General features: G+C 34.9%; 1 protein-coding gene and 1 long non-coding RNA gene across 4 annotated transcripts in view; one reads left to right on the plus strand and one right to left on the minus strand.

The window, feature by feature from the left end:
- LOC138693799 (uncharacterized) overlaps positions 1–25149 on the minus strand; it is a 43871-nt gene that overhangs the window by 16032 nt on the left and 2690 nt on the right. The window lies entirely within an intron of this gene.
- The window catches only part of LOC138693796 (vacuolar protein sorting-associated protein 52 homolog), a 58358-nt gene continuing 56483 nt past the window's right edge, over positions 23275–25149 (plus strand). For all 3 annotated transcript variants that reach the window (XR_011330459.1, XR_011330460.1, XR_011330456.1), the window contains exon 1: positions 23275–23385. The gene's annotated coding sequence lies outside the window, so the exon portion shown is untranslated. The remainder of the gene's footprint in view (positions 23386–25149) is intronic.

Raw genomic sequence — 25149 nt, forward strand, 5'->3', positions numbered from 1 at the left:
TTATTGTTCTTCCTCTGACACCTATCGTCAAGTGAGATGTACTGCCTGATAATAGATGTACAGTATACATCAACCAGAACCTCAATCAGAGGTGTTTTGACATTGTGGGTAGTAAAAATATATAAGTAGACAGATTTTGTCTATTCAGAATCCATTGTGTGAAAATTTATGGTGAATAAATATGCAGGTTACGAGACATGCACACTTGCTGCTGCTGCCGCTGCTGGTAATTGAGATAACACTGTCAGTTCTTTTGTTTTTATGTTTTAAAGCTATAATTTTTTTACTTAACCCCTATGTGGTTTTATATAGTGTTCCCATCCTAGTGATTAGTTGCTTGCCATTAGATACAAAGTTTCATTCTTCAAAATTCATTGTCCTTGACTATGCTCATACTTTGGATCTAGTTGATTGTAGTAGAACTGAGTTTGCTCCTTTCAAGAAAGAAACTTTACAATAGAAAAAATTTAAAATTATTTTATTTAATCTAATGTTCTTAATGTTACATAAAATTGAAGAATATCAACATACTTTATAAATAATACACAATTTGTAACATATCAAGTCATGACTATGATACTGTTTTAACATTTATCTCTTAAAGGTTAATGGCTTTGCAGTACTCATCTTTGAATAATTTCTATCTGCTCAGTCCTTGAAATCAATTTTGAGTCCATTATTGTTTTTAATTTACATCAATGATTTAATCTCAAACATACATAAATTATCCCAGGTAATCTTATTTGCAGATGTCAAAAGTGTGATTACGATACAATCACCTTATTAACACATCTAATAGTGTTAAATCTAATGAGTGTATTGTTTAATGTAAATAGACTAGCACTTAATGTTGATAATTCCATTGTAGTCAAATTTAGTGTACCAGTAGCTACATGTAATAGTGCTCAGTTTTTCTACAAGATTAGATTAAACGGTATTGATCTCAAACAATCTATAAGGACAATCAAACTGGAAAACCCACATGTAATATATTACTCCTAAATTAAGCTCTCCTTGTTGAAGCATTAAGATCCATATTTTCTGTTAGTGATATAAACATTCCTAAAGTTTTATACTTTGCATATTTCCGTTGTGTAATGAAATGTGGATTAATATTCTCATCTGAAGCTGAACATATTTTTGTTTTACAAAAGAAAGGTACTGGTATAACGATAGTGACAGTTATGCATAAAAGGACACCATGTGAAAAGATTTTAAAAATTTATAAATATTGACTTTACCTTGTGAGTACATTCTTTCCTTTGTAATGTTTTGTGTTAAAAACCAAAATACATGTAGTACTAATTAAATAATTCATAATTTTAATACAAGACACAAATCAGACATCCATCTACCCTCTGTTAGTCTCAGCTATTATAAAAAAGAAGTTCACTATTCACTGCCTAACTATCTCAAAGCTTTGAAAATCGAGAGAAAATGTTAGAACAGAATTAACAAAATTTCTGCATACCGGTACTTATACCTTCTACTCAGTAAATTGATGACTTGTTTATACTTCTAAATTGAATTAATCTGACTTAGTATATTGAATGACATCTGTAAGTTTAAAGCATCATTAAGTATTATTACTACTGCTATAGATAACGATACTTACTGTTATTGCTGTTAAACATTTGGATGAAATAAGCATTATAATCTTGTATAAATGTTTATTAAGGATTCTGCATGCTGCCGTTGCTGCTGGGATAATAGACTGATCATTAAAGTATATTAATACATTAAGTAGGCCTACTTCTAATGTTGAATTTTAGTGTTGTTAGTAGGAACTACACAGTTTGCTCAGTGGTTTAAGCCCGTTGCATGATCATTCTTCATGCTTAGTACACAGTTCAATGAGATAGGGTTCCAGTTTTGTTTAAATATTTTGTCAAGGTAACTGTGTTACAAAATGAGTCGAAATGTTGTGTCATTGTTTCTCCATGGAATATGTTTGGGCTGATCAATTGATCATTAAAAATACTGTCACACATTGTTCTCTAGCTAAAGTTCGTGGTCATTGTTAGTTCTTGAGTTGTGGTGAATTTCTCTGGTTGAGTGAGATGTTGAAATTCTGTAGTTATTGCACATCCTTTCGTGGTAAGTTGGTTGGCAGTTTCATTCACAACAGTAGCGGTTATTCAAATGAAGAAGGTGAAGAACATTTCACTTGTTATTTTGCGAGCCATTTGATTTATATTTCATATATTAAATTATTTAATTTTAAAAACTAAAGCACTATAAATCAGTAAATCTCAAGTACAGTATCACCAGTCTGTTTAAATATTCCCGCTGTTGTGTAACTTTCACATCTCAGTTCCTCGAGCGGCAGCAACAAGGCACTGATTCTCAAATTTAAAATATTATTTTGTTCCTATGTGTTAGGGTGGTTGCTATGACAATGACTGAGTCATTTCCCCCCGCACTTCCATATTCTTCAAAAAATGGTTGTTGCTGTGACGAACACGTATTTGGTCTTCGGCCCAGTCGATGCGCTTTTTATAATGGGTGACACGGAGATTTACGACTACTTGTCTGTCCAGCAACATGGCCCATCCTAAAGAAAACTTTCCTTAAAATTCTGCTTTGTCAAGTCTTCTTTCTATATAGGTCCTATTATGTTTTATGATTTTAATTTTTGTGCTGCTTCATTTTTTATTCTTCTGGCTACAATTTTACTGTACCTCATAGGAAAATTCCACTAAAAATTAATACTATAAACGCAATGGAAAGAAAGTTTAATGTTCTGAACACAGCCTTGTTAGTGCAAGTTATGAATGAATTTTTGCCTTTCCTCAGTACCTCAGTCTGTTTTTCATTGTTTTTTATGTCAGTTCTCGACTCTTGCTATTCAGTTGTGATAATTTTTAAAATATCATTTATTTTACTTATTACTTTATTAGGTGAACACATTAAGTGCGTTTCAGTTTTTAATAAATCTCTAATAAGTGTGTTAGGAACTACTATGTAAGTTTTTGTATTGTTATGTTGCAATGTCAAAATGAATCCATTCAATCACACAGTATGTACATTAATTCATACCTCGTTTAATCACTGGTGTGAGCAGGATAAGAGTTATCTATTGTTTCTAGACAGAACTCAACCAATTTTAGACATAAACTGTAAAAAGTTAAACTCACAAGCTGGTGAATCATACGAACTTAATTTTAAAACTTCATGGTACTGCAAGCATCAGTGAGTGGTAGTGTGGGAGCCACTACATTGAAATACTATTTTGTTTAATTTCTATTACTATTACTATTTTGTTTAGATTTGCATGCTATTTTGTTAGTCATGCCTACTATTGGAGTTAAAAGACGTGTGGAATGAAACCGGATTCAGTGATTTTCTAAAATAATGTTAGTCATGCTCTACAAAAACATGAAAATTCGGCAGAACATTTAAAGTGCGTGCTGCAGTTCAAGCATTTACAGAAGAATGTGAACACTATTGGGAATGTTCTGAAAGAAAATGCTAGGCTATTGTTAGTGCAGTATATTGAAAATGTTCGTGTAAACAGACATGTTATGCGGTCAGTCATCAATGCTGCTTTGTATTTAAGCAAGCAGGAATTATCATTTCGGGGCCATGACGAAAGTGCTTCTTTGCTTACTCGTGGAAATTTCAGATACTGCACCATGCTAGAATTTTGAACGTAGAGAAAAGTAGAAGTGAATTCTCAGGGAGGAAGTACAGACTGACTGCTGCTACAGTGGAAAAAGTGATGTAGAACATGATCGTCATTACAAGATATTGTTCTTTGAGATCCTTGACATCATCATGCAGATCGATGAAAGATTTGGGGATTTAGAAAAACTTTGTTTCTTCAGAAAATGTATTGTGTGTCTTTCTCATGTTAAATTTACATTACCTCGTTAACATGTTTCAGCCTGTTATTGGCCATCTTCAGAACTGGTTGTAGCTGGTCTTGGCACCTTTTGTTTGTGTTTCCTGTGGGGGTGTGTTTGTATAGTGTAGTGTGGAGTCAAAGAGTGTGTGTGTTCTGAAATTGAGTTGCGTGTTGAGAATTTCATTTGGATGTGTTTTTGTGTGCCTATATATTTCGTATTGTTTTAGTGTGCTTAGTTTCTGGCTTTTTAGTTAAATGTGTAGAATTTACATGTGTGTTCATGTCTCTGTAGGTGTGGTTAGCATTTGTGATGTGTTCTGCATATATGGAAGTGTTTTGTAGTTTTGTTATGGCTGTGATGTGTTCTTTGTAACATGTTTGAAGTGACTGCCTGTCTGTCCTATGTAGAAGTTGTTGCAGGTGTTGCAGTTTACATTACACTACACAAACACACCCCCACAGGAAACACAAACAAAAGGTGCCAAGACCAGCTACAACCAGTTCTGAAGATGACCGATAACAGGCTGAAACCTGTTAACGAGGTAATGTAAATTTAACACGAGAAAGACACATAATATGTTTTCCGAAGTGATATAGTGTTAAAAGTTGTGTAATCAAGATGTATAACTTCGTTTTGTCAGCCTGGCTGATGCATCCAAATTTGACACTTATAGTAGAAACTTTCCACATGATCCACTTTCTTCACTGCAAGCTAGCTATTTCAGCATATTAAAAAAAAGACGCAGGTTATGAAAACTAAACTTGAGCTTTTGTACCTGAATAGTGAATAAAGGAATACATCAGTTAAGAAAGTGCTAGACTTCTTCATGACAACGATGTCAACAAAGATGTATTTGGAGAAGTGTATAAGTTAAATTCCCTCATTTTAATACTACCATCTACTAGCGTATCCGTCGAGAGGAGCTTCTTGTATTTAAAACGAATAAAAACAAAACAGAGAAACTCAATGTCACAGAAGAGACTGTCGGTGTTAGGGAATATTTCGCTCCAAAAAGATGTGTTGGACAAGAGATTGGAATCACAGCCCTTCCATGAGAACGTTATTAACAGGTTCCAGCCCTGAAGGAATGGAGGATCAACTTAGTGTACAAAAGATAGGTAAGCAATAAGCATATCTTAATTTACATGTACCGTTAAGTGCACTGATAGCTGGCAGAAATAAATACAATGGAATCACTTTCCACGATTGAATATAATGGAAATTTATGGGAGGGAATTACTTTAGTTGCATAGAGTTCCGATTATTATCAATGCAACTAGCTACATGGGCTTTGAAAACCTTGCAACAATTTTGTGCTTCACCTACTTTTTCAGGCACGAGCTGCTACTGATTCACAGTGATGCCATAATGTGCCAGGAACTATCGAAATGTGCATTGTTCTACCTATGAAGACATTTATTATTTTGCAGCACTCAGTCTGAGCTGGAGACGAATGTAAGATTTATTTAGTCCAACTCTTGTCTCCCATTTTTCTTGTGATCATAGCATGTAACAGACATGGGCATATGGGTCTCAAATAAGCCAACGTGCTTCGCAATGCTCATTCAATATGATGTCAGCATTATAAGCCCCTTGTTTGCACTGCGGGCAGTATCAATGTGCTTTGATGAATGTTTTGTATTTATTCATCTCTCTAAGCATTCTATTTTTAAGGTGTTTAAAATGCTGATGAAATAAATATAATAAAATATTTCAGTGGTGTTACGAAATAAGCTTATATTTAGTTTGTCTTTTAATTTATGAGCTGTCTAATATTCAGAATTAGGCTTTTTAGTATTTCACCATGTCCTGGAACTTGAGATTTGGAACATTCAAGAACTAGATACAGGTTTCAACATCAGGGCAGATAGGTTGGGCTCATTATACCAGGCTAACCCGGACAACTGAGCCTGGCATAACGGCCCAACAAAGTAAGCCACCCTATCTGCCCTGATGATGGAACCTGTATGTATTTCCAAAATTTTGGAGATGTCAAGTTCCAAGACACGGTGAAATACCCAGAAGCACCTAATTCTGCTCACAGTCACCATGAAAGCCTGAAAACTCAAATGTATGGTAGGCCTATTTATTTTACGCAGGTCTAAGGCTCTAGTACAGTTTTTCTACCACATCTGTATTTTTTTGGTTCAAATGCCATCCTTAACTGAAAACAGTAAAGTCTAAGTAATATTTTTAATTATCTTTATTGTCCTGCTCCAGAATTTTATATTAATTTATTGTCTCTCGATTACACACACTCAAATTTAATTTGAGCAAATATTTATTGATTAAAAAATGAGCAGAATTGAAGAAAATAATTTAATTAACTTTATGTTACACCGAGTGTAGGAGGCTTTTGCACTGGGATGAAAGTGGAGATGAGCAGGGACTGGGTTTGGGTTGAGTTAATTCTTGACCTTGAATTACGAAAGTAGCATAAGTTGTGTCGTCATATCAGCCAGCCTGTACAGTTATGCTGCACATATATTATGTTGATGTGGAGCTACACTACAGCTCTGCATCGGTAAGCTACCCCTTTTAGGTATACATAACTACGACTTTTCAGATGCAGGATTTGTTATGAACAGTAACATCCTAATCTTCGATGTCAGTGTCAGTGCCTCTATACAATATTTCTTCACTGCCGAACTCCCTCCGCACACATGTATACTGATCCGCTGGTCGCTCTGGACTGAGAAATTGAAATGTGTTGAATTCCATTACTACTTGCGTCCCACTTGGTCTAATCACTTGCTTGGGTCACGTAATCCCGTAGCTCATCATCAATTCATTTTGCCTTAATATTACCTCCATTCCACCAATTCAGTCGACACTAAGTGATCTCGTTAAATAACAGACTCACAAGCTGCCAGAAAGGAAAAAGAAAGTGTATGCATTTTATCTTTCCACGTTTGTATGTGGAAAGTTGCACTGTGTGTACTGCATTTTCGGCATTGCCTCCAATAGCGTGAAAAGAAAAAAATATGTGCACATAATTATAATCAATCAGCCGGAGCGTAATCAAACTCACATCCCAGCACACGAGTCCCTTTTCCTACTCCATTTACGCCAGTTATCACCAGCTGTGTTAAATTGCATTCCAAATTTTAGGCGGTGTTTACAAGTCTTTCAGAACTTTCGAAAGAATTCCAGGAATCTTCAAGTAATTCACTGATTCGATTATCGAAGTTTCTTGCAGTATTGTAGGTTTACAGAGACATCTTTTTGTGAAAGAGAACATTTTCAGAGAAAATGAACTCTCAATCTTTCATGGAATCCACTCATTCAGGAATAAGACGAATTTAATTGCGTCAATCTGTATCATGGGATATCTCACTTTATTTTTATTAAATCTACATACATAGACTTCAACAAACAAAATTCGATAACACAATCCCAAGGGAAAAAATGGAACTCTCTGCATCAAAATCCACAGTTAATTCCTGATTTACCACGAAAATCGTCTGTAGCTGCATTTAGATTGGCAACAGGCCATGATTGGCTAAACACCTGCATAGAATTGGAATATATCAGTCCCCTAACTGCCCATTGTGCAACTCAAACCAAGAAATGGATTCGGAACACCTCATAATCTGTGCTTCATTGGCTGGTCATGATAATATCTTTGAAAAATATTGGACTGCAAGAGGTCAAATGACTTTATTGTCAAACGCCTGGCATTAGAAAACAACAACAACTTTATTTTTGTTCTAAAGTGAGACAAAGAGCCCTTAAAACTTCACCATCGTCGATTAAAGTTTTACCATTTATTGTTCCACATTTCTGAAATTTTCTAGGAACAAGAGGGGCCCATGTGGTGGGAAGGCATTGACGCCGACAACGACCTGCAGCCCATGGGGTGAGACCCTTTAACTAACCCAGTCGAACATCAGGATTCCAGACAATGGAATTAATGATGGTGGACTAAACGTTTCGCCAACAAGGTAAGACCTTGCGGCTTTCATCTTCTTTATTAGGTCTAATAATTGAATTAGCATGAACTATTACTCCAGAAATATTCCTGGTCCGCATTGCAGTAGCAGGAAACCGAGGGTTTAAGATTATTTACCTCTAGAAATATAAGGCTTTGGCTTTGAGAAATATTAATGTTAAATTATTGCATGTTCATACCATCTTGAACAGGCAATTCTTCTTAATTCTTGAAATTAGTTAGTAGAGATTTCTTGATAGTTTCTGCGTTCAAATTGTGTGAAAATATGTTGATTTTAACGACGATAAAACAGTATGTTCTTCCTTATAGGGGTTTGTGTCTTTCGGGGTTCAGGTAACACCAAGACTCAAGGGGCTTTAGTAGCACAATCAAAATTATCCCGTGCATACCTGTGTGCCTTCCACTCCATACGAATATAAAACTTGAAGTTAAAACTTTTTTTTTTTTCAGAATTCTATCAATCCTATAGTTATTACTTTAATAAATTATATTGAGTTCACGAGTTTTCTTTATATTTGTTTCACAACTTCTCTTATCACTGCATAAATAAATAATATTGAAGTGTTAGTTTGCTTAACCCCTTCAGGCCTGATGTTCCTACATTATACTGTACATTGTTTCTTTTTTTCTTTTTTGGAATGTTTTCGATACTTTTAAATATTTTGAAAAATTCAGTGTGATAGAAATGGAGAATATTATTTTTTAAACATTTCTATACCTGAATTAAAAATAAAATTTAAAATTTTGGGCCCCCAGGGGTCAAAATTGTTCCTAAATTTTGATTTTCTGTGAAGACTTGATTCGGGAATTTTGGATCCCGAGAATGATTATGTGACCAGTTTTTTTTTTTTTTTTTTTTTTTTCAATTTTTTAAAACATAAATTCAGGTCTGAAGGGATTAATCTTGATAGAAGTTTAACTTTATCTTGTTCCTGTTTCGCATCTAGTTATTGCGCAAACTAAAAATTAATTAATAGTATTTGTGAACTTAAAAATTATGTCGTTCTAATAATCTTATTTTTAATGTAGACAGAACTTCACGTTTATTTCTTAGCATGTATCCTATGCATCTAATGTCTTCTCACTTCACTCTAAGTGATTCGGATTCCGCATATTGTGGATAGATGGCAGGACTGTGACCCATTTTCTAGACTTGTGTCTAGCTCCTAACCCATCAAAAGCTTCCACTTGAGTAAGTAGTTATAATTTCACTCACCAGGTGGCAGTGGTGTTAATACAAAAAACCAAGGTCGGTGAACTGTCGGTCGCTATCACTCTCACAGGTCCCTTCATAACAGCATTTAAAGAGACAGTCAAGAGGGTTGTAAATCTGTGACGTCACCACGGCAACATTGTCAACCCTCAGCTTACACTTTCTAACAATAACCAAGTGATTTAAAGACCTATATTTATATATATTTGTTTGGGTTACATACACACTGGAGGAGTAAAGGCTTAGAGGTAGAACTCTCACTTCAATATCCCATCTTTTATTTTTTTTTAATTCAATGATCGTTTACTTTCCAAATTCTCATAGCAATATAAAAACTACTGTGAATGCTTCATTGTATCTCTAATCTTTGTAGAATATTTCAGTCCAATTTTAAAGAACGTTATTAACGAATACACATTGCTCAATAGGTAGCCTATATTTAATTTATTTTACATGGCAATTTCTGTTTCCGAGCCTCAAAATATTAATTATATTACTGATGAACGACAGAATTTAAATTACGCATGCAAAATGTATTAAATTTCTCTTAATAACAGTGGAATAGAGTGTGTACTAAAACTAATTGATAATTAATTTTATACAGGATTGTAAAATGAAATTTTGTAAATTAACCTATTTTAGTGAAATGGTTGAGGATGGATTGCAATAGCAGCGGAGAGTAAAAGTATCCCAATTTTAACACTGATTGTACAAATACAACAATTTATTTTAAGAATGTTTCACAAAATTTGAACTGACTCAAATAGTCTTGTGAAGGACGCGATGAGCAGCTCCGCAGCCATTGCTTCTGCTTCATACGGTTTCTTCTTTTGACGTCCTGTTTTCTTCTATTTAGGTAACGAATTCTAAAAAATGTTCGTGCTCTACTAAATAACTTTAGTAATTCCAGGTCTTCATTTGGAAACTTTGTCCTCAAAAATCTAAATAAGTGGCCTATGACATTCTTTTTTCTCTTGACTGATTTTTTATGAAATTTTCTAAATATAACTTCACACTCTTCAATTGTTGCCATCCACTGAGGAGAGGGATGAACCAGTCCAACACGTGTAACGACCTCTATTCATCCTGGAGATTGTTGACTGGAATTAGCATTCGAAACAGCACTTCTGTTGTTACATTTTCTAGCAATATAACCAGCAACATATCTGAGCAATTCTACTTCTTCCCTTTCTATTAGCTCTGTTGTGTCAATTCTATCATCAGTATCCACTTCTAATGAGTTTATTTCCTCAAGGATTTCGTTCACGCTTTCATGAGAAATGTCCACGAGATCCTGAAAAACTTGCTTTGTTATTATTATTCCACCTGAATCTTCTACTGTGGCACTTGTAGGGTGGGGCAGGCGACGTCCTAATATTAATAGGCGCAAGAGATTTTTCACTTCCACGGTCAGATGATTATTATAAAAATGTCCCATCCCACGAATTTGGGAAAATAGGTTCTCCAGAGCATCCTGATTGAGTTTCCTGGTCATTATAGAATCAATTCCTTTTCTTTTAAATCACTATACAACCGTTTCAAGCTCTAAATAGTGGTAAGGAAGCCATTCTGAAAAGGTAGAAGAGTATTTTTGCCTCTGACGCTCAGTTCTACTGTTTCCTACATTCCTTCTCTACTTGTTTCTTGTGGGATCTTTCGGAATTCCCGAATTCATTACATCTGTGAAGTCATTTGTGAATTAAAAAATTCATGAACTTACTCAGTTTCGGGTACCAAATATTTAATCAGCGCAGCAGTGAGATGCGAAAAAAGTTCCATGGCTGGTGCAACTCTTTGGCTGTCATTCTCTTGCACGGTAAAGTGACCCCAATGTAATTTCGGGAATAGCTGCAACTCCTAAGAATCGGATTTAATAATCCGTTCAATTACATTTTTTTCTATAATTGTCTTTCAATTGAAACCCACCATCAATAAAATGGTTCCTTAATAACTTAATCAGGTGGGGCAAATATTTTCTTCCGAAGCAGGATTTGAAAAGCAGGTCTGATTTACATTTATTTGTAACTCATTCCACAGTCTTCTGTTGCTGCCACCCAGATCAGAAACTATTGCAACTACTCTGAAACCTGCCACTTCAATTTCTGTTATAATTTCGAACAGTAGCTCTCTGTCCATTGTTTTATCGAAATCATAACAGATGGGCTGCTTCCACTCACCTGTCAATCCTCGGATCATTACGATTTGAGCACTTCTGTGAGGGCCCAATATCGAATCATCCTCGTGGTCATAACAAATGACACCATTGACACTCAACTCATTAAATAGTAACACTGATAACTTATCCATTTCGCTCAAAGACAGTCCCTGCTCTTTTAAAATTTTCAGTACCGGTGTAAGAATACCAGGAGAAAAGGGCAATTTTTTTGTCCAACGCTGCAGGGTAGCAATGCTTGGTAGAGGAATTCCCACCTGTGATCTCAAATGATTGTACAGTTTATCACTAATTGCTCTCTGAGCTAATGCAGGGATTATGTCTTGTTCTTCCCTTCTTTGCTTCCTTTTCCCGCTATAAGCATTTTTATTTGCCCTGGAGTGAATACTTTAGCTAATCTGAAAAAAACAGTCGAAAACAATCTGAAAGAAGAAAAAATAAATTTGACTTTGAACTAGCTCAATTTTATTACTATTATCAAAGGAGGAAAATTGTTCGTCATGTAATATCTTCTTCTAATTCAATTGAATGTAAACTCAATACCTCAATTGTTTCCGATTATTTTAATAACCAGTTTGGATCTACAAATTATATTCTAATGGAAAGATATAACCTATATGTTGATCTTGATAACTTAGACCAAGAAAGTATACTAATAACAGATACTGACGTCATCAAAGCTTGTAGGAGTATACGCATTGATACTGCCCAGGAGAGGATGGAGTAAGGATGAAAGTTATAAGAGAACTTAAAATATATAAAGCAATTTCTTATCTCGCTACATACATGCTTCGTTGGGGTTATGTCCCACTCCCTCTCAAGCATGGTCGAACAATTTTAATTTTTAAGAATGGTGACCCAGCTGAAGTTAAAAACTGGCGCCCAATCACAATTTTCTCCTTAATCTGCCGAATTGTTGAAAGAATAAATGACACCAAATTTAAAATGTTTCTCTGCCTTAATGCCAACTGACGACGATGTATAGCCACTCCAGGAGCTTACATTAATTCATCGATTTTGAATGGTTGTTTAACTGATTCCAAATTGAAACATAAAGATTGTACAGTAGTATTCTTGGATATAACACTAGTTTTTGATAATATTTCTCATGCTCACATAGAACAGATTCTTCATACTTTCCCTGTTCCTTCTAAATTGAAAAATCTCATCATTGCTTTGCTTAAGGGCAATACAACTAGTGTTTCCATAAAAAGAACATCTAAAACAGGACAAATCTCAATGCAAAAATTAGTTGCACAAGGTGCTCCTTTTTCTCCTATTCTCTTCAATATGGCACTAGATTTTCTTTTAAAAGAATTGAGTGGAAAGCAAGTTGCAGAAGAATATGGTTACAATATCATTCGTAACCTTGAAAACAATATCAGTGCTAGCTTTTGCTGATGATTTAGTTCTTATAAGTCAAAATGATAGTGCTGCAAAACATCTGACAATGTTAGTCAAGAACTCACTTGCAAAAATTGGACTGCAGATTGATACTGATAAAAGTAAAGTCATTTCTCTTCACTAAGGTCAACTCTCTTCTCAGCCTTTAAGTTAATAGATGGATCTATAATATCCTGTCTGACTTCTAATGAAAACATCAAATATTTGGGAATCACTTTTCATGATCAAATTAAATTTAATCCTACAGAAATTATTAATAAATTGACAAATAGTCTCAACCACCTAGTGTCATCACCTTTGCTCATTCCTGATCAAAAACTGAACATTTTAAACCAATATATTTGGCCTCAGCTTATCTATCCATTTCAATGTGCACCGTTAAAGGATCTTAAATTAAAATTTCTTAATGATATTGATAAACTTATCCATAGTTCTGTCAAGGAAATCGTTGGCTTACCGACAGATGTACCAGATGCAATGCTATATGACCTCGAAATTTGAGAGGACTTGGAATTTTTAAAGCACAGTGGGAAGCTTTTCTCCAACATTTATGTTGAATCAATGCCGTCATGCGTTCATTCATTCTAACGTTGACCGTAATCAAATACACGGAGCTTGTATTTGTCTAACTTCAACGTACTTCACCGCAATGTAACGTAATGCAAACGAACTTCGATCGTAATCCCGGCCTTAAGGATAGATTGAAGTAACGTTGTGTTCAAGAGTGCTGCCGGAGAATTGTTATACTGATAAAAATCAAGTAACAAGACTGCAAAACATAACTGCATCATAAAATGTACGTAATATCATATCCTCAGAAAACTTAAATACGTAGGCCCTACATATTTTTCAAATGAAAGAACAAGCCCTAAATAAGGCTTAAATATCATCATCATCATCATCTTCCTAACAAGTATTAGGCCAAGTGGCCTGTTACAGTCTCAAACTAGAATTTTCAGTCCATCTCTTCTTTGGACAGCCTAGAGATCTTTTGCCATATGGATGGTAATGAAACAGTGCTTTTGGAATTCTGCATTGATTCATTCGTTCGAGATGACCCTTCCACTGAAGTTGATATTTGCTGATGAACTGTATAATGGGTTCTATTTGAAGTTCTTGCATTATGTCATTTTTTTTATGATCCCAGCGAGTATATCCAGCTGTTGCTCTCATAAACCTCATCTCACTTGCTGTTATTCTATTGACATCTTTATTCTTCACAGTCCATGCTTCACTACCATAGCTTAATATTGGCTGTGCTAAGGTTTTATACAAGCCTATTCTTGTGTGTCTTTGTACTACTGAAGGTTTCTTGATTTTATTAATGATCCCCATTGTTTTATTATATTTACATATTTTTTCAGCAATATCTACTTCATCATAAGGTGATAGTATATAGCCAAGGTAAGTGAAGGTATTTACTCTTTCTATTATTTTATTATTCAAACAAATTTTACTTGGTACAGGGAATTTCCTACAAAATGACATGATTTTCGATTTTTCAATATTAATTTCCATGTTATATTTTTCACTGACCATATTTAAATTGTGTACTGAATATTGTAAATCATCCTCAGTTGATGCCATGAGAACTAAATCATCAGCGAAAAGTAAAGCATCAAGCTGCAAATTTCGATTAATTGGAATAAATCCATGGCGTGTCTGTCGCCAATCTTGAATGATTCTATTTATATATATAATAAACAGAAGTGGTGAAAGGCCACAGCCTTGTCGTACTCCACTATAAATGGGTCGCCATTGTGAAAGTTTATTGTTGCTTCGAATTGCTATGATGGTTGTTTTATATATATTGTAAATATTTTGTATAATCTGTTGAGGCACTTGATCATCTGCCAAAATCTGAAGTAATTTATTCCGATTAACTTTATCAAAAGCCTTTTTAAAGTCAATGAATGCCATATGCGTTTCTAGATTAAATTCTCTATGTTTCTCAACCAGTAATTTCAATGCGAAATATCCATCACAACAGGACCTTCCTCGACGAAAACCATTTTGTTCCTCACTGATAATATTGTCGTAATGCTTATTGAGTTTGTTTTTCAAAATATTTGCATAAATTTTATATCCTGCGTTCAATAAACTTATTCCTCTATAGTTATCTGTAATTTTCAAATCTCCTCTCTTATGTATAGGGATTACAATAGATTTAGTCCAGCTTTCTGGAAATCCTTGTCCCTCCCATATCAAATTTTAAAATCTCAAAAATCTTTGTAGAAATTTATGGCTAGCATATTTAAATAATTCACTATTTATTAAATCTTCTCCTGGAGATTTATTGTTTTTCAAGACTCTTTGTAGTTCATCCATAGAAATTAACTTCATTAAAGGATTAGTTGAAAATGGAAGCATGAGAGATTGTGTTGATGTAGACCATAGTAGTTGAAAATACTGTAACCAATTGTCCTGAGAAATAACATTTATTCTTAGATTATCTTTTACTTCACAATTTAATTTCTTAAGAATTTTATAAGTCTGTGATTGAGGCCGAGTAATATCATTTTTTAAGTATGCCACAAAGTTTATCCAATTCTGTCTATGTTTTTTTCGAACTTCTCTCTTTGCGATTGCCCATTTCTTACGATAATCAATTTGATCTTCTTCTTTCTTGGTTGAGATATATTTATTGAATGCTTGTTTGTTATCAGCAATTATCTTGCTTATGTCATCATCCCACTGTCGCAAGCCTTTCTTTCTAAGCCACACCTTTTTTTGTCCCAAACTTTCTTTGGCGGCTTGTGTTAAAATTTGTTTCATATTCAAACATTCATCTTCAACATTATCAAGAAGGGGTAATTGATCTACAAGAATAGCCATTCTATTTCGGTAGAGATTAGCAATACTAAAATCTCTAAGTAAACTGACTTTGAAGAGTAAATTATTTTTCATATGCGTTTTCTTTCCCAACCATCTTGGTTTTAAACGTACTGAGCTAATTAGTAGATAATGATCTGTTTCTAATTCCTGGCCTCTAAAAACTCGGGCATCCATAACCATGTCTGATAAACGAAAATTACATTTGATATAATCGATGATAGATTTTGAATCCCTGGCTTCCCATGTATGTTTATGACTTTCTTTATGTTCGAACATTGTATTCATGATTTTGAGTTGATTATACATCACAAAATCAATTAATCTATTACCATTATTATTACATGTGTCTTCACCATGAGTACCTACAAATTGTTCAATTTTTATATTTCCACTCTAGCATTAAAATCTCCCATGATTGAAAGCATATCTGATTTGTTAACTTTACTGACAATTTTTTGTAAGTTAGTATAAAATTCTTCATTTTCTTCTTCTTTCCCTTCTACTGGAGCATAGATGTCAATAACTGTAAGATAACCTCTTTGCAATTTTAATCGTAATTGAATCAATCGTTCATTCGAGTAATAATAATTATCTACAACATGCCTGAAACGTTTATGTATCATTACCATGATTCCAGCTCTGGCCCTACTCAACATCAGAATAGAATTGAAGGTAGTTTTCAGTTTCTTTAGATCCTTTCAATTTCTTTTTAGTTTCCGAAATTACTGCTATTGATATATTCTTTTTGGCTAAAATATCATCTAATTGATCTTCCTTGTGTTAAATGTCCTGTACATTCCAAATTCCAAATTTTAAAATATTTTCTTTTTTCCATGTCTTGTCCTTGTTCTTGCCTGAGTCGTCATCGTTATAATCCATCCTTGTCATCCGAGGCTTCTGTTGAGACTTGAAAGCAATGTGAAAATGATGCGCAATGGGTTGCTAGCCCAGAGAGGTGCAATTGGTGGCTTAAATATAAAATATGAAAATGACGATATTTAAATTTCCTTGCGGCCAATTGACTACATTTAAAATCAGGTCGAAAGTTCTCAACACAAGTATTATCAGTTTTTTTACCTACAGCTTCTACTCACTGAACTGTGCTCACTGGCGCTAGTTCCATTTTTTTATTCTCTATGGAATTCGCGTTCATCGTTCAATGCATAACAATGCTGTCTTCAACAATGCAAATGACATATTGGACCGCCATTATGAGTTTTGATTTCATATAAAGCAAGCAAAGATAGCGCTTTATGGAGTGTACGTTTATTGAGGAGCTCGGTTCGATTCCCATGGGACAACTACGATAAAGCTCTTCCTACTGAGGTAAGCTTTCTAAGTTACATTACGATTCCTGCTTGAGAACTGCAACAATAAGTAGGGAATAAAAACATTTACGTTTTGTAGCGTCAATGGCGTTTCTAAGAATAAAATAATATGTATATTATTGGAGGTTGATAATTAAGCCTCGATCGGACAGGCACATTTAAAATCACAACCAAACACACGATGCAATTTAAAAATGACTGAGACAGAGAGGTTTTGTGGTTTTAATACATTACATTATTTTATGACCATCCTTCCTTATCAATAAATACAAACAAAATAAATCTTATATTGCAGTGCTTCTAAAAGATAGGAATTCTGTGAATCATAAATTGTATTTAAATCGTTGCTTACATAGTATAATCACGTGAGCAATGGTTTAATAGTACCGGTTCTTTAAATTTTGAGAATACTGCAAAATGAATACTAAGTCACGAAAATATGAATCAATAAAAACATTAAATATCACCAATAATGATTGTTATAGTATAATCGTAATATTAGAAAATAAATATTAATAATTATCATATTCCATTATTAATATCATTAATACTATTAAAGATCTAAAAAAATATATAGTATTTATCAGTTTTATATCTGGATTCTCTGCCTATTTATCCATGAAAACAAATTATCGAAATAGGCTAAATGCAGAAGGAGAAATGAGGCTACAGCTTCCCGCCCTAAAACCAAATAATTATACAAAAAATTTGTTGTTGTTGTTTTCTAATGCCAGGCATTTGACAATAAAGTCATTTGACCTCTTGCACTCCAATATTTTTCAAAGATATTATCATGGCCAGCCACTGAAGCACAGATTTTGAGGTTCAGAATCCATTTCTTGGTTTGAGTTGCACAATGGGCAGTTAGGGGACTGATATATTCCAATTCTATGCAGGTGTTTGGCCAAACAATCATGGCCTGTTGCCAATCTAAATGCAGCTACAGACGATTTTCGTGGTAAATCGGGAATTAACTGTGAATTTTGATGCAGAGAGTTTCATTTTTTCCCTTGGGATTGTGTTATCAAATTTTGTTTGTTGAAGTCTAAGTATGTAGATTTAATAAATCTTTTCACAGAGTAATACATGGATTTAGTAACAGGTCTGTAAGTAGCAGTGCTGCCCTTCTCTGCTAAAGCTTCCGCATTCTCGTTTCCCAGAATTCCACAATCGGATGGTATCCATTGGAATACAATTCTTTTATTGAGTGATATTAATTGAGAGAGCACTTTAGTTATTTCTGCTGTTTGAGATGAAGGTGTGTGTTTAGAGACTATTGATAGAATAGCTGCTTTGGAGTCTGACAATATAACTACATTCTTAAATTTATTGATGTGGCATAGAAGATTCCTGAGATTTTCACTTATTGCAATGATTTCACCATCAAAACTTGTTGTTCCATAACCAAGAGATCTATAAAGTGAGAAGAGACAGCACGTAACACCTGCACTGGCATCTTGTTCTCTGGAGATCTAGGATCCGTCAGTGTATAAATGAAGCCAGTTTTGTGGAGGGTACCTAATATTAATTATCTCTAAAAACAATTGTTTCAGTATTTCAGTGTTTACTTCTGATTTCAGTATTTCTTCTGTTAAATTTAGATTATATTCTATATTTAATAGAGTTAAAGGGTTTGGTTTAATTTGTAAGTTTTCTTTTAAATTCGGGATATTGATTTTCTGTTTTAATTCTTGAACAATGGATATGAAACTTTTTTAAGTTTTCAATCTACATAGAGGACTGTAAGAATGCCAATTGTTTCCTGGTAATCTGATAAGTTTTTCATATTGAATCAGTGCTTTTTCTTCTATTGTCATTTTGATGCTGTTAATATTAGTGAGGAATCTCATAGAATCTATTGGAGTTGTTTTGATTCCACCAGTAATGAGTCTGAGAGCTTGGTTTTGAACATATTCTATTTCGTTTATGAAAGGTGAAGTAATTAAAATTTCTCCGCAGTATGTCAGCACTGGCTGTATAAACATTTTGTATGTAATGTTCAAAGTATTCCTAGAGCATCCCCATTTCTTTCCTGCTAGTCTTTTTAAAAGGGAGAATCTTTTACGAGCTTTTTCAGAAAAGTATTTCAAATGGTTGCTCCATGTTAACTTACTATCGAAAATAACTCCAAGATATTTGGATTTGTAAGTCCTAGGAAGGTGTTGGCCATTGTATTGGATATTGAATACAAAAAATTTGTAGCCTTTAAAAAGAAACATATTCATACCACTCAACAGGCCAATTAAGTACCAGTACCAGATTTTATATAATTGCCTATGTTAATTATTAAATACTATTAAAATATATTAACATTTGCATCGTAATGATTATTTTGTTCGAGTAAACTGAAAATGCAAGTTTTTAGACAATGTAATGTGCATTATTAACATAATTAGTTTCAATTCTATAGTTACACCCACGTCAATAAATGTGTAATAATAATGAAACTTCGAAATCCTCCCATTCCACACATGAGACTGTTATCTGATTTGGGTTGTATTTTTTTTCCAACATTTAGGCCCGTCATTGCTCCGGACGCACCACAGCCTTAAGCTTATTGTGCTACCTATGTTTTATAATATAATACCGATTCATCAGCCCTGTTAACTTGATTAAGGTATACAGTTCAGATATAGAACTCGGTTCAAAATCTTTTGGTTCTAGAGAATCTTTTCCAAAGGTAAAGTATGGTATCTTCTGCGAGCCAATGCGTCACAGAAGCAAGTAATGTTCTGGGCTGTTTCAGCCTCCTTCCCGCAGAATCTACAGTGTAGGTTACCTTGAAGTAGGCCCATTAAATTAAGATGCTTTTTCACAGGTGCATGACCTGTGAGAAAAGCTGTGACTGTTCTCAGCTGAAATCTGTTACATTGTAGTAATATTTCAGCTCTTTTGTTGCTTGGTCTAATAATAAATTGTTTCCCATGATTGATACCTGGTGTCTTAATCCAGGTTTAGTAGTGTTGAACCTTGGACCATTTTTTAATTGCTTCTCTGACAGAACAACTAGATATTCTGTTACAATATATTTTGAAGCCACTCCTTGTCTTGCATGTTCGTCACCTTTTTCATTTCCCTCGTACCCAGATGAGTTTAACCTCATTCTGTTCTGCCAGGATCGAAATTATATTGAGGCAGTTAAGAACCAGTCCTGAAGTAACAATATGGCATTTAAAGCCATAAGGGCAGTCTGGCTATTCGAGAATATAAGAATCTGCTTTCCTATATAAGCTCTTCTTATATTTTCAAGAACGCATTGCATAATGGCGTATATCTGTGTTTGAAAAACAGTGGCATATTTACCCAAGGGGAAGCTTAAGCTAACCATTGGTCTGATGCCATAGACTCCTGATTCAGTTCCTAAGTCTGTGAACCTCAGAGACTTCTCAGGAAATGTTGGAGTTTTGTTTTTCCATATTTCAGAGTCAATGATGATTGAAATTCTTTGTATAATGTCGAACAGGATTAATATGGTCTGATTCCATGCACAGTATATCATCTGCCATAAATCTCTTGAATTCCAGCAAACCCAACTCTACATCTGAGAATATCAGTTGCTTAGAATGTTGCAGTCTCGCTTCCTCCATTCCTACTGTGTCTAATGGAGTCAAGTTTATGAGTGCTTCCATAGCTGCAGTGGAAGTCGTTTTCATAGCTCCCATTATAGCCATGCAGGCTGTTCTTTGAATTCTGCATAGCTTGATTTTGGAGTTGTTTTGAAGAACTTTTTTCCACCAAACGAGAGCTCATAGGTTATAGATGGTCTGATTATTCTAGTGTAGATCCAGTGAATCATACTAGGCCTTAGTCCCAATTTTTTTCCGTACGTGCGTCTAACAGTTTCAAAAACTGTATTTGCTCGTTGTGTTATTCTTTTTAAATGTTGATTCCAGTCTACCTTAGAGTCAAAAATCACCCCTAAGTATTTGACTTCCTCAACCATTTTGAGTTTTTCACCTTTAAGAAATAAGGTCCTAATCCCTTCAAATTTCTTTATCTGGTGAAAGGTACTAAGGCTGTTTTATGAGGACTGATCTTAAGACCTTCTCTCTCAGCCCATGTCGTTACCTTATTTAGGGCCACTTGCATAAGTTTCCTAATGGTATTCGTGAATTTTCCCCGAACTATGATGGCCATATCATCAGCATAGTCCATAATATCAAATCCTAGATTACTGACTTCATCCAGTAATCCATTTGCAACTAAATTTCACAGGATGGGTGATAATACACCTCCCTGTGGACATCCACTCATGACCTTTGCAGCTAAATTGCTGCCCATGAGGGTTGTATGTACCACTCTGCCTTTCAAGATGGACTCAATCCATCTGATACAGGTTTCATCTATACCATGTTTCTTTGCAGTTGTAGTAAAAGCTTTAAAGGAGGTAATGTCAAAGGCGCCTTCAGTATCAATGAAGGCACCTAGTGCCACCTACTTTGCTTTAATTGTCTTTTCCAGTTTTCGTGAAACCTGAAAAAGTGCAGTGTCTATTGATCTGCTAAACCAGGTCAGCTTGGTATCAGGATGACGTTGACAGACAACTGCCATCTTGATACCCGCAATAAGACACAGTCTGCTCCGCAGTGAAGCTCCTGTGGTTTTTGGGATGTTGTTTGACGGAAGTAGAGGTGCTAGAATCCGAGTGGGGCCTTTTAAATCTCCCACTGGGTCCCGCTATTTCTTTTCCTTTTGGAGAGGTATTCTTGCGCGGTTTTTCAACTGTTTAAGTACCTTCTTTCATTTTTTTATTTTTCAGGAGTTTTTTCCTTTGAGCTCCTGAAATCTTCCGGACTGCAGTCAATGCCTGCAGCCAAGGACTCGACAGCCTTTTCTGAGGAAGTACTGCCAAGTCTGCCGAAGTGGCTCCTTGGTCAGTTTCAGTTAGTTTGATTTCTGTACTTGTGTTCATTTAGATCCCACGAGTGTGGGGGGATTAAACAGTCCACACTGGCAGAGCCCTCTTTGCCAGTGCAAGGCTGTTTACTCCGAGAGGTCGCCAGTTTCTCGGAGATTCCATTAGTGACACATCCCATGTGCCATGCACCCCATCGGCACGGAAACGCATAACATTTTAGGGTTGGGGAGTTTGTTCACAGTCTGTTATTTGATATTCAGAGACAGGCCCAGTGATTTCGCACTATTCCCAGTGCAGGTCCTCGGCTATCCACCACCTGCTGGCACGTCCGATACCCACTCAAGGTTGGGCTTTTAGGGGTTTGTGGATAATGAATATCTGCCAGGGACCCCCCAGCCCAACTGTTACCTACTAATATCACCTTGTCAGTGAAGACATTGTGTCTCTAGAATGGTATGTTACAATTTTGAAGTTATTTTCAATGATATATGTACGTTTTTCCTCCTGAGTGTGGTGAAGAAGTGCCTATGATTAATAATAATAATAATAATAATAATAATAATAATAATAATAATAATAATAATAATAATGGACTACAAGAATTCTAAGTTTGTACAATATGTTAAAAGTGATCGGAAATGGAAAAAGTTTGAGAAACACAGGCATAATGCATTACAATAAGTTTACAGTTATTATTAAATTTAATTCAAATTCAAGTAACTGTTATGAAAATCTTCACCTACGGTATCTCTAATTTAACAGGAATATATTGTGTGAATGAACAAGTGCTACGAAATGTTTGTAATTTTTCGTCCACGTTATGAACTCACAATATCAAAGGCCTTAAAGGTGGCCACAGGTCCCTTAATAACAACTAAATTGACATGAACTCATCTTTCTTCTTTGGAGCTACTATTATCGAAGTGGTCTCAACATTGACAGCAATTGAAATATATTGAATTCCACAACTGCTTGTATCCCACTTGGTCTGATCACTTGTTTGGGTCACATAACCCTTTCATTTTGCCTTAATAACCTCTCCATTCCACTAATTCAGTCGATGAGTGACCTCGTTAAATAACAGACATATAAGTTGCGGGAAAGAAAAAAAAGTGCATTGGCCTACAGTTTATCTTTCCTCATTCAAATGTAGAAAGTTACACTGTGTACTGCATTTTCGACACTACTTCCAAGAGCGTTGAAAGAAAAAATATATGCTAATATAATCAGTGAGCCGGAGTGTAATCAAACTCACTTCCCCAGCACACGAGTCCCTTTCCCTATTCTATCTACGCCTGTTATCACTGGCTGTGTTAAATTAAATTCCAAGCTTTCCGAAAATTTTATAGACGGCTTTTACAAGTCTTTCAGAACTTTCGAAACAATTCCAGGACTCTACATGTAATTCGCTGATTCGATCATCAAAGTTTCTTGCAGTATTTTAGGTCTATAGGGAGATCTATCTGTGACAGAGAAAATTTTCAGAGAAAGTGAACTCTGAATGTAACATAGAATCCACTCATTCAGGAATAAGATTAATTTAATGCATCAATCTTTATTTTTGTTGGAAAGTGAGCCAAATTACGGCATTTATAGCCCCTAAAACTTCACCATTGTCGATTAAAATGTTACCATTTATTATTCCACTTTCTGAAATGTTCTGGGAACAGCAGGAGCCCATGCAGTGACACCGAGAATGACATGCAGCCCATGGAGTGAGACTAACCCGGCCGAACAGAAGTAATGATGGTGGACTAAACATTTCGCCAGCAAGGTAAGACCTTGCGGCTTTTATCTTCTTTATTAGGTCAAATAATTGAATTAGCATGAACTATTACTCCAACAATATTCATGATCCGCATTGCAATAGCAGCAAACTGAGGGTTTAATATTGTTTACCTCTAGAAATATAGGGTTTTTGCTTTGAGAAATATTCATGTCAAATTATTGCATTTTCATAATGTCTTCAACGGGCATTTCTCCTTAATTCTTGAAGTTAGTTTGTAGAGATTTTTGATAACTTGCATGCAGTAGCCTAAGTTCTTCCTTATAGGGTTTTATGTCTTTTGGAGTTTCGGCAACACCAGGGGCCTATTCCACAAAGGTATGGTGTTGTACATTACAAATAAATTCTCTAGTAAGTAGTGAACGTACTAGAGTTTCTATTCCACAAAAGACTCCTCTACAGTAGTATTTTACCACTCCATACTTACAAATTACCAATGAAGTTTCCTGATTGTGTTCCACAAAAGTACTAGTATATTCCACAAAAGTACTAGTATATTCACTTACTAGTGAATTGTCAAGTATTAGGAGACTAATACATTACATGTACTAATGCGATTTAATTATATTTATTTCATAATATTAAGATATATTTTGATAAATATGTGCTATAGAATATCTTCTTTTCTTGCTCCTATTTCCTTCAAAAGAAACAATTTCATCTCCTTTGACGCCATTTCAATAACTTTGCAGTGTTTGTAATTTCGCAACAATTAAGTTTGAGGGTGAAGATCGTTATTATAGTAAAGGCAGAAGAAATAGGCGGGTTTTTGGTCTTGTGCGGAAACTACTCACTCCACACTTTCCCCAGCGGTTTATGACCTGAACAAAGAGACCTTCCTGTTGCTGCTAGTTGTTGACAAGTGCTCGTCTGTGATATTACTATGTTAGAGCTTGTTCGAAAAAATATATCATAATAACACAATAAACAGTATTTTGAAATACTAATTATCCAGGCAATCACTGTCATGTCTCAGTGGAGCCCTGATATCAGAAGTCATGCTAAAGGCGTTATTTATAAAGTTTGTTGTTTCTTGAAAGAACTTAAAGTTTGTGACGACATTAAAAATGTCAACACAGACAGCCACTGCGAAGGAGTGTGGTGTATCTCTACATCAGTTAAGAGAATCTGTACAGAACAATTTTTAGTCATATTTATTGTGTTATTTCTTTTGTTAAGCTAAGCCATTCTTAAGTGTGCTTCTAATACATAAGTATTTTTTATTATGATATTCGTTCATGTTACAATAACGTGTATATTTTTTACACACAGAAAAATATATTACTTTTTTGCACTTTAATTCTTAATTTTCTCATGATTCACAAAGTCGACAACTGTATAAACTTTATTTAGTAGTTACTATTTCAATACAATATTCTGAAAACACATAAAAACAAAATACTAATAATTGTGTTTAATGCTAAATATTTGATTTCTCGTATTACGTTCACATTAAGGTGCGTACACACTTAGCGAACGAACAACGAACGAACGACAAACGATTGCATTCGTTGATTGAAATCGGTACGTGTGTACGTCGCAGCAAAGGCAAACCGATCGTTTGGTTTGCCTTCGGAAGTGATCCGTCGCTTGTCGGTACATCAAAGGAAGTTGGTATTCGTTGTGGACGGGATTTGCCACTAGCTTGTAGTTCGTAGCAGAACGCAGCGCTTAGTTCAATTTCACTAACAGGATGTCGAAACTGGAGTGGACGGAAGACGCTGTTATAAATCTTATTAATGCATATAGGGA

This window comes from Periplaneta americana, unplaced genomic scaffold (assembly GCF_040183065.1).
Source record: "Periplaneta americana isolate PAMFEO1 unplaced genomic scaffold, P.americana_PAMFEO1_priV1 scaffold_21, whole genome shotgun sequence".
Lineage (NCBI taxonomy): Eukaryota > Metazoa > Arthropoda > Insecta > Blattodea > Blattidae > Periplaneta > Periplaneta americana.